This window comes from Nerophis ophidion, linkage group LG29 (assembly GCF_033978795.1).
Source record: "Nerophis ophidion isolate RoL-2023_Sa linkage group LG29, RoL_Noph_v1.0, whole genome shotgun sequence".
NCBI lineage: Eukaryota > Metazoa > Chordata > Actinopteri > Syngnathiformes > Syngnathidae > Nerophis > Nerophis ophidion.
Window position 1 is genome coordinate 10,258,067 of NC_084639.1, and position 12,499 is coordinate 10,270,565.

General features: G+C 38.8%; 1 long non-coding RNA gene across 1 annotated transcript in view; it reads left to right on the plus strand.

The window, feature by feature from the left end:
- LOC133545917 (uncharacterized) overlaps window positions 1–12,499 on the plus strand; it is a 140,078-nt gene that overhangs the window by 52,419 nt on the left and 75,160 nt on the right. Inside the window, exon 2 of the long non-coding RNA XR_009804941.1 lies at window positions 5,099–5,255. This is a non-coding gene — a long non-coding RNA (uncharacterized LOC133545917). The remainder of the gene's footprint in view (window positions 1–5,098; window positions 5,256–12,499) is intronic.

The following is a 12,499-nucleotide window of genomic DNA, read 5'->3' on the forward strand; positions in this document are numbered from 1 at the left end:
ACGGAAGCCGAGAGAGTGAGGTGAAAGTGACTTTGGCGCTGTAAGTGTGGATTTTGAAGCCAAGCTATTTCGACATAAATGGAGTGTTTACCCAAATACACCACAAAAAATGTCCCCTGCCATCTGGCCCAAACAGACAACTGTCCATGGAGTGAGTCATTTCAATATCGATCATAATACACATCATGTGTGACTACGATAGATAAATAGTACCTCTTACAATAACAATGTCGCTACAGCTTGGTTATTTTCCAGGTTATGGAACGTAAATGAAGTATTGTTGAGTGCATTTTTCAAGTGATTTCGAGGTAGAATTGATTGCTCCCATTAGTTGCATTGCTAGCCACCAAAAAATGAGACAATTTTTACGTTAGAATGCAAAAAAAACTCCCAAACCTTTTTTCTTCTTGTGTCATGATTGTGAACAATAGACACAATCCCCCCCCCCAAAAAGTGCAATTTCCCTTTAAAAAAAGGGGACCTATCATTCAAACCCAACTTTTCTTACCTATTAGTACCTGTTTTTGTAAAGTTGGGATCTGCATAAATCCTGAATATTTTAATTTAAACCATGGAAGCATGGTGGGAATATTTATAAAACAACTTTGCCGTTTGCAATGTGCTCGATTTGTGTTGATTTTCCTTGTTGTTACATCAGCGGATATCTCCTTTATATGGTCGAGATTTACCCAAAGTGTTTTTTGCTGCTCCGCCATTGTAGTCCGATTTTGTAGTCAATGAGCTCCTACTTTTTCTCAATCCTCTGGTTGTAGCGTACACTTCTAACTTATATCTATCGGTACATTGGTTATGGAAGCGCTAAAAACTATAACAATGACAACGGGGAGAAGACGCAGTCAAAGTGGAGGCATGTAAATAACCGCCTACAAAACAGTGCATTCTGAAGAGAGGGTCAGAAAGCGGCTTGAAGATAGTCTGTAAAACATAATCTATGCAACATTTTGACCAAATAACCACCATTACATGTTATGTAGACCACAAGGAAGTCTTTTACAGTTAGAAACAAATCATAATATGACCCTTTTAAAATCATTAAGGTAGAATTTGTTTTTTGCCGAGTGTTTCTTGCTTGTGGGGCCGTGAGCGCCACCTGGAGTGTTGCCATAAGACATCTTTTGGCCACACAGGTAATCCGATTGAATACACATTTGCACCAATTGTGGCATTAATGACAATATCAAACAGGAGAGCTAAAGCGTCCAAACTTTGTGACTTAGTGGCCACATTGGGCTGAAAAAATGTGTCCGAAAGCCAATTGCATGTAAAATGACATTATATATACACGCACATATAGCCAATACATAATAATGTGTACATATATTTATAATTTTAATATAATTAAATAATAAGAGTATGTGAAAGTTCGACTCTTGTTTACTTTCCTGACGACATCCTTAAAAAATGTTGTAATCAATCAGAAATACCAAGCAACTAAAATGCGCCAAACATGGATAACTGCGGAGATAGTGTTTCCCATCAAGCATTGTAGGGGATTTAAAAGGGTGTCATTTTGAAATATGCGTTGTGCTCGGACAATTTTTATAGTATCCACAAAGTTCAGTCAGCAGGTTGTGTTGTGTGTGACCATGCATGTTGACTTTGTGCGCTAGTTTTATTTACGCCATGAGTGGGAAAGGTTGTTTGGATTGGGTCATATATTAAAATGCTGTTCTGTTTACACTACAATTCATGGTCGTTAACCCGAATGGCTTACGATGTCCACAAGTTGACAGCAAAGTTGCAGCAATTATACACTAAGATATGCACCCTTCGCTACCCCAAAAGGGACAAGCAGTAGGAAATGGATGGATGGATATTAAAAGATTGGTTGGAAGCACCCCACGGGCCAGATGCCTTATTAAACTAGTGATGTCTCGCAGCCAAAATAAACACGCCAGCGGGCTGCAGATTAGACACCCCTGAGCTAAAGTTATAGAGAAGTTTCTGAAAGTGCAAAAAATATGACTAAAGTGGTGAAGTTGAATTTTCATCCATCCATCCATCCATTTTCTACCGCTTATTCCCTTTCGGGGTCGCGGGGGGTGCTGGTGCCTATTTCAGCTACAATCGGGCGGAAGGCGGTTGCACTTTAAATGTATTGAAAGATAATTTAAGAAAATTATTTATTATTGATTTAGTTTATTTTAGAACAACAAATCTGTGTTAATGCGCCAAAGCAATTTCTACACCAAAATTCATCTATTTATTATTATTTCTGTAGTTCTTCTTCTCCAGATTTTGGCGCGCTCTACCTTACATATTTTCTACCCGATTCAAACCGTTCCAACTTCAAACTGTTCAGCCTATTTGGGAATCGCAGGCTTTTTCTTGACAAATTACAAAAATTCCCAGAATTCCAGCTTTTCCGGAAATGTGTTCCCGATTCACCCATTTTTTCAAACTTACACCATTTCCACATTTTTCAACCTATTCAAACCATTCCACCTTCAACACTTTCCAGAATTCTGGAAATTCAGACTTCCGATTTTCCAACTTGAAAAAAAATTCCAGGATTTGCGAGAATTTTTTCTTTTCCAAAGCCTTATTTCCACCCTTTTTTCTGGCAACTACTCCTTCCACATCTTTCAACGCATTTCAACCGTTGCACGGTCAAATCATTCTTTTTAATCAGGAATAAAAGTTTATTTTTGACCTGGAAACATTTCTGTTTTTTCTGAAATTCCAGGAATTCCGTAATACCATTTCTCAATTCGAAATGTTACTACTTTAACATTTCTAGACCGATTTTGAAAAATTCCAACACCAACCTTTTCAATTCCCATTTTTTGTCAGTTATTTATGAGTCCCTTCTTATGCAGTAAATTTGGTCAGTACTTGTTTACAGCCCAATTGACCTTCTGCTCAAAAGATGTTTGAATTTGTGGACATTAAAATCTGAGCATGTACTGGGAGGTCGTGAACGTAACCCCGGCAATAATTGAGGGAACACTCTATTATAAAAATGAAAAGGAAAGCAAATCCATAAGCAGCTCCCTGGAACTTTTGTTGAACTCTGAATTGTTCACTGTAATTAATGAGACTTCCTGGTGAATGTTGACCTTCAACTGTGAGGTCTTCAGAGAGGCAAATATTGATGAAGTGGATGTGCAATCAAACTGAACATGTACTGTATAATAACCATTATCCTGGGTGATAATTGGCCTCATTAAGCTGTTGAGAAGTCGAACAGGGCTGATGTAGCACCGCGGTAAATACATTTCTGGCAAAAATGTGTTAAAGCAAAAATACTGTACATATGGCAAACTAATTGCCGATTGTTTTTTTAATAACAGCTCTTTGGTTTCCATTTCCCTTAAGTCTCAACCGCCACTAAAACATTGTTTGATGCATAAGACAAAAATGCTTTCATAAAAATCATAAACGTATAGAATTAAGTTGTAACTTCTAAAGCGTTGGTGGGGAGCATTTCCACAGAGTGTTTTCTAGAGTGGCCAGCCTGAAATGCGGGTGTCAGGGACGGACGCGGAAGGAGATTTTTTACAAGAAAGTTCTAAAGATTAGTGATATATCAGATGTATCAGATTGTAGGTGTTTTTTTGTTCATATTTGGCAGGGTTTTTTTTGCATTATTGTTGATTGGAAAATATGTCGATTGAGAGGGGGTGTCGTTCATATGTTGTCAATATTCAGTTTTTTATCGTTCATAGTTATTAAGGAAGGTTCCCATTTTCCTCACGTCTCAAACCGCCACTGAAACATTATGTTTGATGCATAAGACAAATATTCATTCACAAAAATCAGAAACGTATAGAATTAAGTTGTGACTCTAAAGCAGGGGGGTTAAACTTGTTTTCAGTGAGGGCCGCTTGTAGCAGTGAATAATATATGAATATTTATGTAGAATTATACCATTTTATCATTACATTAATTTCCTATACGTTTAATTATAGAAGCATTTTTACATAAACTGTAAAAAAAAAAATATGTAGGATTTACAGAGGAAAAAAACCTTGCAGCTTTGTTGCCAGAATTTTTATTTTATTTTATTCATTTATTTATTTATTTGTATTCAATACAACAGAACAATACACGGCAATACCATAACAATGCCATCCAATTCCAGAACCAAACCCGACCCAGCAACAATGAACAGAGCTATAAACAGAGCTATTGAGAGGACACACAAACACGACACAGAACAATCCAAAAGTCAGCCAGAATTTTTTTGAAAATATGAAGGTGGTTTTTACAGCATATTGTAAATCGGTAAAAACGGGAATCTCAGTTGCCAGACTCTTACCGTAAAAATGAACAGTGGTTTTAAGTCATACTACTGTAAATTGACCAAAAAATGGAATCTCAGTTGTCAGACTTTTAGAGTAAAAATGAACAATGTTTTTTAATTATATCACTGTAAATTGACCAACAAAACTGGGATTTCAGTTGCCAGAATTTTACCGTAACAATGAACGGTGGTTTTGTGGCATTTTACTGTAAACTGAAAGAATGGTACCACTGTTATTTGTGGTAAAGTTCTGGCAACTGATGTACCAGTATGTACAATTTGTTAAGCAGATATTTAAGTGATTACATGTACTTGAACAAAAAAAAAAAAACATGATGGGAATGTATTACTGTATGATATAATGTATAATGCTTCATACATAATATAATGTATAATGCTGTATACATAATATAATGTATAATGCTGTATAATTGCAGCATTCGATAATATTAAAGTTTAAAAGGTATGCAAGTTCATGCAGTACGTGTATTTTTTTTCTGACAGAATGGAAGGAATAAACACATTTAGTAAGAAACAGTCCGTTGTTTATAGGTTTTCCGGGCCCCTGGGCCTTGAGTTTGATTCTGGGTTTTCTATACTAAAATACTTCCGGGTATAATCAACCAAAACTTTTGTACAAACTTAAAATACGCAGAAAATACGTTCTAGAAAAAAAAAAGATTGTCACCCCTGCTCAATTTAAACAAACACTTTTGAGGATGATTTGATTCTTCGTGTACCATGCCAAGGAGAAGCCAGATCTTGAAAATGTGTGCAGAGCCTCAATTATGGCATAGTTGAACAATTTTACGCTCTTCTGTTTCTTCTTAGATCAACGCATGATCTCCTGTGCAGCCATGCATTGTTGCACACGGTGCACTTCAGCAAGTCTGTGGGGAACGTGGCGTCCAGCGTGTGTCCTCGGGGAAACCAAACGGTGGAAGACTCAGGAATGGCTCGGCTAAGAGAGGATTACAACACTCTTGCGGTAAGTAGAAAGGGGACGACGAGGGTTATGTGTTTATCTCGCTGATAAAATAAAAATAAAGTAAAATGGCAGCAAACCCTAAGAAGTGTCATGTTGGCCGACCAGCTAACATTGAAAGGCCAGGACATTTTATAAATGATAAAAAATGTAAATTTTTTTTTAATACTGGTGTTTTAAAATGAAAGCAAACATGAGCTTAATAACAGATGTATGTTTTAGCTTTCCTTTTGTGTGTGTGTGTGTGTTGAATATATATGTATGTATGGTATTTATATATATGTACGTATGTATGGGTATATGTACATGTGTATGTGGATATGTACACATTCATACATGTACACAAATGTGTCTCTATATATATATATATATATATACGTAATATATGTGTATGTATATATGTATATATATATTTGTATGTATATGTATGTAGCTATATGCATATATGTATATGTGTATGTATACAGTATATATATATATGTATATTACTTCCTTGACGTAATGAGAGAGTAATGTTTACAAACAATGCACCTCTGAATCTCAAATCTAGTGTGGTTAACGTTTGGATTTTATATATTTTTTTCAATAATTTCAATAATTCCAATAATATTACAATACTTAGATATACAGTACATATATACATGTATATACATATATACTCATTATATATACACACATACAGATATACAGTTGCAATGATGACTAATAAAAAAAAGAACTTTTTTTTCTCTAAAACTGCCATTGCTCAAAACATAATATTGAATCAAAATCAATGTTTTTATGAATCATTGACCTATTCAAGGCTGCGATTACTTCACATCAAATATTCCAATAAGAAAAACATTTTTTGTGGAAGATTTTGAATATTTTTTGTGTTTGCCATTAAAAAAAATAGTTTTCTTTGACAAAAAGGGCAGAAAACAAACAAAAAAACAACATTAAAAAAAAACTTGATATAGATTTTGGAGATCTAAGCGTTAAATAAATAAAGTATGTATGCTCGATTATCATAATTTCATGACTGAAGCAAAAAACTTTTCAGACTTTTATACTGCAATAAACACACCTACTGTCACATGTGGGTCGCATTTTAATGCGGTATCGTTCCTCCAGTGCAAACATAGACACTCCGGACAACAACGTAAAGGTAAGGTGATTTAATAACAAAAACACTGGTGCAAAAACAGACGAAAAGAACAAAAGAAATGCGTGCCGAAACGCACAGAAGCTAATGCTAACATTAGCACAGGATCAGGGAACAAGAAATCTAGAACAAACCAACGGAACAGTTGCTTACCGCAAACAAGGGACCAAGACCGACTGACGGGACAAGGCAGGCTTAAATAAGAACGTAATTAACAAAAACAGGTGTGCGTCTGGAACCCGCAGCAGGTGAAATAAATACGTTACCATGGTGACCAAACTAACTCACAGGGCGCACACACAACAAAGGGAGTCCATACTAATAGAAAATAACTAAACTAAACATGATCCAGACCACGGATCATGACGCCTACAACTTATTAGATACAAATAAATAAAAACCTACCGGCGGTGATAAAGTTTAGATCCATGAAGGAAAGAAGAAAGTGAATGAATGTTTATAACTGAATACATTTACATATTCATAAAAAATTTTTATTTTTTAAAGAATTAAGTAACGTTTATAACAACCTTTTTCCAAAACACCATATAGAATGTGAAATATAACAGGATAATGCATACATTTATCATTTGTTTTCAAAACGGTTACAACAATGTGGGACCCCAAAATCGTACTTTGGGACCCCATTTTTATGACTTAATGGGGTACCCGGAACCCCATTTTGAAAATTCCTTTTAAACAGAAGGTCCCAAATAAAATGTCTTCTCCTTTCCCTGGTTTTCATTTAAGACCACATAGTGTATGTTGCTGTACGTACTGTACTATGGGCAGACGGCATGCAGGAGTAGAAGGTGTCTGGTAAGGATGGAGCAGGAGAAATGCCTTTATGAAAATGAAGAAACGTTGCCAGAGTCTCTCCAGGGATGTGCGCTGATTGCCTGCAGCGCTGCTAATTGATTTAGTGCAAGGTCGTCCTCAGTGACAAGAGGCCAAGGGAGGAATTTCCTGTTCCTGCATGTATAATTCAGTGGTTTCCTGTGCCACCACACACAAGCTCGCCCAACACGGACAGAGTACTTTGTAGCCCTCATGGCTGGAAATGGCCACGAGCACAAGACTTTGTTGATGTTCACCGAGGTTGTTTGTATTCATGCTGGCAAGTGGAAACAACAAGAAGGTCTGAGACAGTCTTTGCTTCTTCCACTGGACTTTGCTCCAGTGTGTTGTCAAATCAAAACATTTACTGTCGCATCATTTGTTTAGGTCTAACTGGAAAAAAGTACCTGGAATGGAACTTTATTGTTATTGCACTTAAACCGTACAGCGAGCAGATGGGGTAGACCGAACAGGAACACTGATAAATCGCCACAAGGTGTGAAAAAGATGGAGGGAAAAAAAGCAGATTCCAAACTAATCTCAGAGGGCGGAAAGGCGTGGCCTCGGGGTGCGTATGCGCAGTAGTCCATGTTTTGTCTATAAGACTGGAAGATGCCCTGCTTGGCGTCCAGAACACAGTCAAAATATTATAAGAAGGGGGAAGGGATTTTTAAGAGCCTCTTTCGCTGCCCTGGTCGCACTGGGGTGTTTAAAGCATGACCCTGCCAAGGCCATTGCAGAGAGATCCATATAGATATATAGATATATCTATAGATATATACAGTGAAGTGAAGTGAATTATATTTATATAGCGCTTTTCTCAAGTGACTCAAAGCGCTTTACATAGTGAAACCCAATATCTAAGTTACATTTAAACCAGTGTGGGTGGCACTGGGAGCAGGTGCATTAAGTGTCTTGCCCAAGGACACAATGGCAGTGACTAGGATGGCGGAAGCGGGAATCGAACCTGCATCCCTCAAGTTGCTGGCACGGCCACTCTACCAACCGAGCCATGCCGCAGTATATATGTGTGTGTATGTATGTAGATATACAACGGTCTTTTTAGTTTGCCTTTTTTTTATCCGCGATATAACATTTTTTTTACGAACACATGGACACCTTTTGGATCACGAAGACACGTTTCTATAGGATGACATGTCCTAGGAAAGAAGACTGAACGCGTCTCGGATATGTATATGTATACTGGTGTATGTATAAAGATAATTTAAATTATGCAAGCAATTAATTTGCAATGATTTTCACAAATTAAAAGTGTGATTAATCTGATTAAAAAAATGAATCATTACACAGTGGTATTTGCAGACGATGTGGTCCTGTTGGCTTCATCTGGCCGGGATCTTCAGCTCTCACTGGATCGGTTCGCAGCCGAGTGTGAAGCGGCCGGAATGAGAATCAGCACCTCCAAATCCGAGTCCATGGTTCTCCTCCAGAAAAGGGTGGAGTGCCATCTCCGGGTTGGGGAGGAGACCCTGCCCCAAGTGGAGGAGTTCAAGTACCTAGGAGTCTTGTTCACGAGTGAGGGAAGAGTGGATCGTGAGATCGACAGGCGGATCGGTGCGGCGTCTTCAGTAATGCAGACGTTGTACCGATCCGTTGTGGTGAAGAAGGAGCTGAGCCGGAAGGCAAAGCTCTCACTTTACCGGTCGATCTACGTTCCCATCCTCACCTATGGTCATGAGCTTTGGGTCATGACAGAAAGGATAAGATCACGGGTACAAGCGGCCGAAATGAGTTTCCTCCGCCGTGTGGCGGGGCTCTCCCTTAGAGATAGGGTGAGAAGCTCTGCCATCCGGGAGGAACTCAAAGTAAAGCCGCTGCTCCTTCACATCGAGAGGAGCCAGATGAGGTGGCTCGGGCATCTGGTCAGGATGCCACCCGAACGCCTCCCGAGGGAGGTGTTTAGGGCACGTCCAACCGGTAGGAGGCCACGGGGAAGACCCAAGACACGTTGGGAAGACTATGTCTCCCGGCTGGCCTGGGAACGCCCGGGATCCCCCGGGAAGAGCTAGACGAAGTGGCTGGGGAGAGGGAAGTCTGGGCTTCCCTGCTTAGGCTGCTGCCCCCGCGACCCGACCTCAGATAAGCGGAAGAAGATGGATGGATGGATGGATGGACACAGTGGTAATAAAAATATATAAATATAAAGTGCATAAACATACCGTATTTCCTTGAATAGCTGCCGGGGCGGTAATTAATTTAATACCTCTTCTCACTCCTGCGCTTATTCAAGGCATGCAGTAAAAGTAAGCAGGCGCTAATCATTTTAAAACCTCTTCTCACCCCTGCGCTTACCAATGGCATGCAGTAAAAACTTGAGTGGGATTAAAAAAAAATAAAAAAAATTCTGCGGCCGCGGCACGGTGGTAGGGGACCACTGCTCTACAACATGTCATCGCGCCCATCTTTACACCATGCTATCTGCGTGCCGGCCGGACGCATGCATTTCGCTGCTTCTCATACGACATTGCAATGCATACTTGGTCAACAGCCATACCTTTTACACTGATGGTTGTGGGATAAACAACTCTAACGCTCTTACTAATATGCGCCACACTCTGTGAACCCACACCAAACACATTTCTGGAGAACATCGGCTCTGTAACACATTATGACGCATGGAGAGGGGGGCGGGGCGGGGTTTGGTGCTAGAGGGGTGTATAATATAGCCAAGAGTCATAGATGCATGGCATTCAGGGTAAGTGTTATGTTGCATTTATAAAGTGTTACAGAGCCAATGTTCTCCCGAAATGTGTTTGTCATTCTTGTTTGGTGTGGGTTCACAGAGTGTGGCGCATATTAGTAAGAGTGTTAAAGTTTTTTTATATCACAGCCATCAGCGTGATCTGTATGGCTGTGGAACAAGACCCCTGGTTTACACATAGCAAAAGCAAAAAATAATTCCGCCGCCATTTTGAAAAAGACTACAGGGAAGCGTCACTCGTGACGTCACAAATTTGACCCGCCGGTAAAAGTAAGCATGTGCTAATACATTTGGGAAGCGAGTTTGACCGGGCAGTAATTCAAGTCAGGCGCATATTACATGCCCGGCGGCAATTCAAGGAAATACGGTATTTATGTATGTACGTATATCTATTAGGGGTGTAACGGTACACAAAAATTTCGGTTCGGTACGTACCTCGGTTCAGAGGTCACGGTTCGGTTCATTTTCGGTACAGTAAGAAAAAAACAAAATATAAATTTTTTGATTACTTATTTAACAAATTTGCTAAATCTTCCTCCAAAAATAATTTTCTTAGTGCAATATTTGATGTGAAGTAATCAGAAACTTGGATAGGTCAATAATTCATAATAACATTGATTTTCCATCCATCCATCCATCCATTTTCTACCGCTTATTCCCTTTCGGGGTCGCGGGGGGCGCTGGCGCCTATCTCAGCTACAATCGGGCGGAAGGCAGGGTACACCCTGGACAAGTCGCCACCTCATCGCAGGGCCAACACAGATAGACAGACAACATTCACACTCACATTCACACACTAGGGCCAATTTAGTGTTGCCAATCAACCTATCCCCAGGTGCATGTCTTTGGAAGTGGGAGGAAGCCGGAGTACCCGGAGGGAACCCACGCATTCACGGGGAGAACATGCAAACTCCACACAGAAAGATCCCAAGCCTGGATTTGAACCCAGGACTGCAGGAACTTCGTATTGTGAGGCAGACGCACTAACCCCTCTCCCACCGTGAAGCCCTAAATCTTCCTCCAAAAATAATTTTCTTTTGTGGAATATTTGATGTGAAGTAATCAGAAACTTGGATAGGTCAATAATTCATAATAACATTGATTTTGATTCAATATTATGTTTTAAATAATGACAGTTTGAAAAAAAAAACAGCTATGTTTTATTAGTAAACGTTGCAAGTTTTTCAAAATTACATTTAGCCTTTAAGATCTTTTATTTCACTTTTGTTTATGTTTTTGTTTATTTTAATAGTTTTTTTTAGAATGTGCCGTGGGCCTTTAAAACATTAGCTGTGTGCCGCAAATGGCCTCTCGGGCACACTTTTGAAACCCCTGCTACAGATAATAAAAAATTACATCTGATTAATCAAAGGATAAAAAGCAGAGCCTGGCGACGCATGCGCGTTTATCATTACTCTCTCGCTCTCTCTGTCTCTGCATTGCCCTCACGAATGTTAACGCTGTGTGCACCACTTTTTTTTTTTTCAACCCCTTCTTAACCCTGAACGTACATTGAAAATACATACAACCATAACTTAAAATGCCGGACATTCGAGGCATTTAAGAACCTCTGCCTGGACAGCTCCGCAAAGAGGACATATCCCGTGAAAAGAGGAGGTGTGGTCAGTCTGTCGTAGCTCGGTCGTTGCTAACATGCCGTGTGTTGTTGTTTTTTTTCATTGATTGAAACTTTTATTAGTAGATTGCACAGTACAGTACATATTCCATACAATTGACCACTAAATGGTAACACCCCAATAAGTATTTCAACTTGTTTAAGTCGGGGTCCACGTAAATCAATTCATGGTGCCTCGGTGTGCATTGTTAACACAGCGTGCGGTGCGCTACTTATATGTCCGTGTCGTTCGGTTCACCTGCGAACCGAACCGAAACCCCCGTACCGAAACGGTTCAATACAAATACACGTACCGTTACACCCCTAATATCTATGTATGTATATGTATATATCAATGTGTGTGTGTACATATGTGTATATATATATATATATATATATATATATATATATATATATATATATATATGTATGTATATATATATATATATATATATATATATATATATATATATATATATATATATATATATATATATGTATGTATATATATATATATATATATATGTGTGTATTTATATATATATACATTGAGCACTGTATAACGGATAAACCACAGATACCGTGACTATATATATATATATATATATTAGGGCTGGGCTATATTGCCTTTTTTTAATATCGCAATATTTTTAGGCCATATCGCGATATACGATATATATTACGATATTTTGCTTTGGCCTTGAATGAACACTTGATGCATATAATCACAGCAGTATGATGATTTTATGTGTGAAGTGAAGTGAAGTGAATTATATTTATATAGTGCTTTTCTCTAGTGACTCAAAGCGCTTTACATAGTGAAACCCAATATCTAAGTTACATTTAAACCAGTGTGGGTGGCACTGGGAGCAGGTGGGTAAAGTGCCTTGCCCAAGGACACAACGGCAGTGACTAGGATGGCGGAAGCG